We start from the raw sequence: 5,815 nt of genomic DNA on the forward strand, positions 1-5,815 counted from the left end.
CACCATGTTATCCAGGCTTGTCTCGAACTCCTGACCTCCGGTGTTCTGCCCACCTCGGCCTCCCAAAGTGCTGGGTTTACAGGAGGGAGCCACCGTGCCTGGCCACCTACAGCAGTATTTCTCAGCAGATAATTGTCATTGTGCTATAAACTAATTCAAAATTGGACTAATGTTCCTTATGATTAACAAGTTTTATAATTTTACCAGGGATATTTAGCCCTGCCTGGTAATCAGAAAAATGCAAATTAACTTAAAATAAGATATATTTTGTAAAGTTATGCTGATATTGAAAAAGTAATTACTACCATTGAAAATGTGAGGAAAAAGGCATTCTCATACACTGCTGGTATATGAAATTGGTAAATTATTTCTGAAGGATAACTTAGTGCTGTGTATCAAAATTTCAAATAACCTGACATCCCTTTAACTCAACAACTCCACTTCTGGGACTAGATTTCACAGGAAAACATAACTTGTGTAAACATACACACACTTATTAAGGGCATTAATTATATATTACACATAATGAACAATAGCTTAATAAATATATAAAATATATGTAATAAGAAGTTGAATTGGAAGCATTAAGAAAGAATTATAAAAAGTGTGGGGTAACAGATGTTAGACTCTTTAGCCTAGTTTTAGATGACAATCATCTGCAGATATAGTTTGTGAAAGAGACATCTTACTCTGTAAATCATTTGGAGAGACACCTACAATATTTCATAGAGATGAAAATTTATTTCTAGTGAACTTATACGCTTGTCAATAAATAGTAACATTAAAAATTTAGTTGATTGTAAATGATCTTTTCTAATCGGGGAGTAATTATGACTGTGTGAATTGAAAAGGTAATTTTGAACTTCTAACTATACTGAATCATTTCCAGTATCCTTTTTTATAATACATACTAGAGTGACTAGTAACAAAAACTTTAGCAGAATATTCTTTCCTTACTACTTTTCAAGTATATACATTCGTTTGAATATGTTGAAGTGAGAAATTAAATATCTGAGAACTACAAAGGAAAAATAATCCAGAACATAGAAATTTTATTAGGATGATAAAGAGCATCTGCAGAGGTAGATCACAGGATGATCTCTTTGTTTTTTAACAAAATGAATTTTAAAATAAATGTCTTTATCTGCAGATGCATCTTAAGAGAAGAAAGTGAAGAAAAAACAAATGTTAATATGCTGTACAAAAAAATAGAGAAGAATTAGAAAGGAAAGAGAAACAATATAAGAAAGAAGTTGAAGCAAAACAACTTGAACCAACTGTTCAATCACTAGAGATGAAACTGAAGACTACAAGAAATACTCCAAATCAGATAAATCAATCTTTGGTAAAAATTCTATATTTTAAACTTTATTTTATCAATGTTACTTATAATATCCCCTTAATTTAATATATAATATTTTGGTCTAAAACAAACCAGAAATGTTATCTCATTTTCAAAAAATGAATTGATGACACTTACAGGTACAATTATTAATATTTATTATAAATCTTGGCATCCACATAGGATATTATTTTATTACAAAGAGCTTTTGAAAACAATAATATGCCATAATATATACTTAGTGATAACCTATTGATAAAGTTTTTTTCCCAGTAAAATTTTCCTTGTACTTCCCGCTATTTCATATTGATTACTGTACCTAATAATATAAAGAGGAAACAAATTATTGCAATCACAAATAATCTCATGATATTCTAAGAAGAGCTCTATAAATTTTATCTTATTTACCATTGGTGTTTTGAAATAAAAGTTTTCTTTCGTATTGATACATTTACAACACAGAAGTAACTGTGATCTGTCAGAGAACTAGAAGTAGAGTCAGAAGTCCTGGGGAAAATCCTGTAGCTTGCTTATATTTTTAACATTTCTTTTTCAAAATTGTGGTAACTAGATGAGTTCATCAATGAATGTATATAGGAGTGACTAGTATAATGTCTAGATTTATTATTTAGTAAATGTAATTCTTGCAACTGACTATAAAAGTGTTACAAGAGTCAAATTGAAATAGAATGTTATCAGCGAAACAGAACTGTAGTAACTCTGGGAAATTTTATCTGTCCAAATACGTGTGAAGTAAAGTTCTTACTATAGGGTGGTGTATGGGTTAGATATCAAAGTGTAAATGCAATTTTTTGATATACTTTAATTTAGTCAAATTTGTTAATGCTTTAATTTATGCTTTTGAGTTTGTTGTAATTCAGGGAAAGGCTTTTCCAATTCTGAAATTCTTAAAAATTCTCTGGTGTGCGTGTGTGTGTGTGTGTGTTTACTTTTATAAATTCATTGACTTTAAATAAATTTCTGAACTTTTTGGAACTTATGCTCTATAAGGTTCAAAGTTTTGCTTCAACTTTTTCTCCAGTTGCATATCCACTTACAGTAACCTTTTTAGTATATGGATGTGCAGGTTATTCTTTAACTTCATAGGTAATCATGATACGTTATTTTATTGAGTACTAGCTAAAACTTTCTTTTGTTTTATTTAGGATTTTCATAATCACGAAGAAATGAAAGATCTGATGGATGAAAATTGCATTTTGAAGACAGATATTGCTATACTCAGACAGGAAATATGCACAATGAAAAATGACAACCTGGAAAAAGAAAATAAATATCTTAAGGACGTTAAAATTGTGAAAAAAATAAATGCTGCCCTTGAAAAGTATATAAAACTCAATGAGGAATTGATAACAAAAACAGAATTCCGGTATCAACAAGAGCTTAATGATCTCAAAGCTGAGAATACAAGGCTCAATTCCGAACTGTTGAAGGAAGAAGAAAGCAACAAAAGACTGGAAGCTGAAATTGAATCATCAGTCTAGACTGACTGCTGCTATAAGTAAACACAGTGAAAATGTGAAAACAGAAAGAAACCTAAAACTTGCATTAGAGTGAACACAAGATGTTTCCGTACAAGTAAAAATGAGTTCTGATATTTCCGAAGTAGAAGATAAGAATGAGTTTCTTACTGAACAACTTTCTAAAACGCAAATTAAATTCAATACCTTAAAAGATAAGTTCCGTAAGAAAAGAGATACTCTCAGAAAAAAGTCATTGGCTTTAGAAACTCTCCAAACGACCTAAGCCAAACACAGCAGCAAATAAAGGAAATGAAAGAGAGGTATGAAAATGCAGAAGCTAAAGTGAATAATTCCACTGGAAAGTGGAGCTGTGTAGAAGAGAGGATATGTCAACTCCAACATGAAAATCCGTGCATTGAACAGCAACTAGATGATGTTCATCAGAAAGAGGATCATAAAGAGATAGTAACTAATATCCAAAGAGGCTTTATTGAGAGTGGAAAGAAAGACCTCATGCTAGAAGAGAAAAATAAGAAGGTAATGAATGAATGTGATCATTTAAAAGAAAGTCTCTTTCAATATGAGAGAAAGAAAGCAGAAAGAGTAGTAAGTATCAAGGAAGATAAATATTTTCAAACTTTTAGAAAGAAAATTTAAACATTTGGTTCTGGATACATGTTGAACTTAGTTGAATATAAAAATCAATGGATAAAAAGTGTGTTTACCATACTGTATGATTCCATTTACATGAAGCATCCAGAAAAGATAAACGTATAGGGACAAAAAGTAGACTAATGTTTGCAAAGGGCTGGGGCTGAAAGCTGGTAGTGACTGCTAATGGGCGTGAGGGATCTTGCAGTGATGGAAATGCTGTAAAGTTGGATTGTAGAGATGGCTGCACAACTCAGTAAATGGACTAAAAAATCTTTTAACTTTAAGTTAAAACAGATACATTCTATAGTATGTAAATTATATTTCAACAAAGCTGTTTTAATTTTAAAAAAAAGGAAAACCGTGTTTACTATACCAGCTTAGAAACGTGCCTCATTTCTATGAAATAAAAGGTAGAGGTGAGAGATGATTTACTTTGAGAAAAGACATTGTGTCACCTATGAAATTTTATTAGGCACAGAGTCATATTTTAAGGTAGATAGTTCTGTACTGCTGAAATAATAATTTTAATGACTTTATGTTGCCACATGTTAAGACCATAATGTAAGTATAAATGGAAATGTTTACACCTGAAATGAGTATTTTCAAATTAAAATTTAATTGATTTTCTTTGACACTTAATTCTAGATTTCCCAGATGAACTGAAGTGTATTGCTGTGTCTTGTAATACCTTGCTTTAAGTAGCTTTTTATGTATTTTAGTTGGTATATCTTTGTTATTAATCATATTAATTTAACAAATCTGAAAATATGTCAAATTACATATTTTTTTGACTATGTAATGTTTTAAAGGCACCTAATTGTTATAAAATCATAATTTAGGATACATGTGGTAATATTTAGCAAAACTATATTTGGTTTAGTCTTCCCACTGGTATTTATAGTTTACTTTGAATATTTATATTAATAATTAGCTCCTAATTTTTATTTCAAGGCTCAATGACTATCATTGGAATATAATTTTCTTCAGTACAAAGATACTTGTAGCTGCCTGTGATTTATGAGTAAGGCATTAGATCCCTATTTTCAGACTGAGGGGTGGCAGGCTTCACGTACAGTGGGAATGGAGTAATTATAGGAGGGAGTTGTAGGAGCTTTGAAGTCAGAGAGGGAGGAAGAGACCTGTTTACCTAGGACCTCAAAGGCCTTTGGAATTTTACTTTTATTCTGAGATAGGAATCTGTTGGAAGGATTTGAACAGGTGATTGAATATGTCAGGAACTTTGAGGTTGAGTTGAGCTTCTAAGATGATTGAATGGTGGGATGAATCTGTTATGTAAGTAAGAGAATACCAACTTGGCAGGAAGAGAACATATTGTGCATCCCTCACTGAATTCAGTAATAAATACAAATGTGTACATGTGATTAAAAGAAGGTGAATTGATATGTGTGGTGATAATTTTCAAAGTAGGTATGTTAGAGTTAAATATTATTAACATAATTTAATAATAAGGCAATTTATAAAATCAGTAACAAAAATATTTTCTCAGGTGGTTGTGAGACAACTTCAACAAGAAGCGGCTGACAGCCTAAAAAAATTAACTATGTTAGAGTCTCCACTGGAAGGTATATCACATTATCACATTAATTTGGATGAGACACAGGTCCCAAAGAAGAAATTATTTCAAGTGGAAAGTCAAGTATGTATGGAACTTAGCATGTCAACTGTTATTCTGTAGCTAGTTGAATTACATAACATGTTTTAGGATACTAATTATGGCAGAAGCTTGATTTTTTATTTTCATTACAATGAATTATTTCCATTTTACTATCTCTATAATGTACTTATTTTTTTATATAGTGACTTTCATTCTACCATTTTGAAAAATCCATTGCATACCTTTTCTCTTACAATATGTACCCTTGGAAAAGTTGAGAATTATACATCATTCCTCATAGAAAACTGACTTTTGTCCTGTTAAAACAGTATTTTTAAGTAATTTTTGTATTGCTCTGATGAGGCAGGCCAGATTAAATCAGAGAAGAATGTTTCATGGAATGTTCCAGAAAATTGTCTTATTTCTTCACTTTTGTGAGTGGACACAGAATCTGTGTCTATTTATTTCACAGATTCTAGGTTAACTTGTACAGAAAGGCCATTATACTATTCTTTTAAAAGTGCATGTTTTAGGTTAATTTACAAACTATTTGAAAAGTTAGGCATTTTCTTTATTTATCTTTTATTTAAAATATACTATAAAACTGTGGAAATATTTAAATTTGAGATAACATGTACATCAAAAATTGAGAGTTGAGAAAATTATCTTGATCCTGCCTTTGGATTTTAAAAACAGTTTCACTGAGATATCATTCACATTTCA

At 30.6% G+C, this 5,815-nt stretch overlaps 1 pseudogene; it reads left to right on the forward strand.

Moving 5' to 3' along the window:
* Positions 1-967: 967 nt before the first annotated feature.
* LOC117978060 (putative ankyrin repeat domain-containing protein 20A2) lies at positions 968-5,270 on the forward strand (annotated as a pseudogene).
* Positions 5,271-5,815: the final 545 nt, after the last annotated feature.

The sequence above is a fragment of the Pan paniscus genome, chromosome 14, assembly GCF_029289425.2.
Source record: "Pan paniscus chromosome 14, NHGRI_mPanPan1-v2.0_pri, whole genome shotgun sequence".
NCBI lineage: Eukaryota > Metazoa > Chordata > Mammalia > Primates > Hominidae > Pan > Pan paniscus.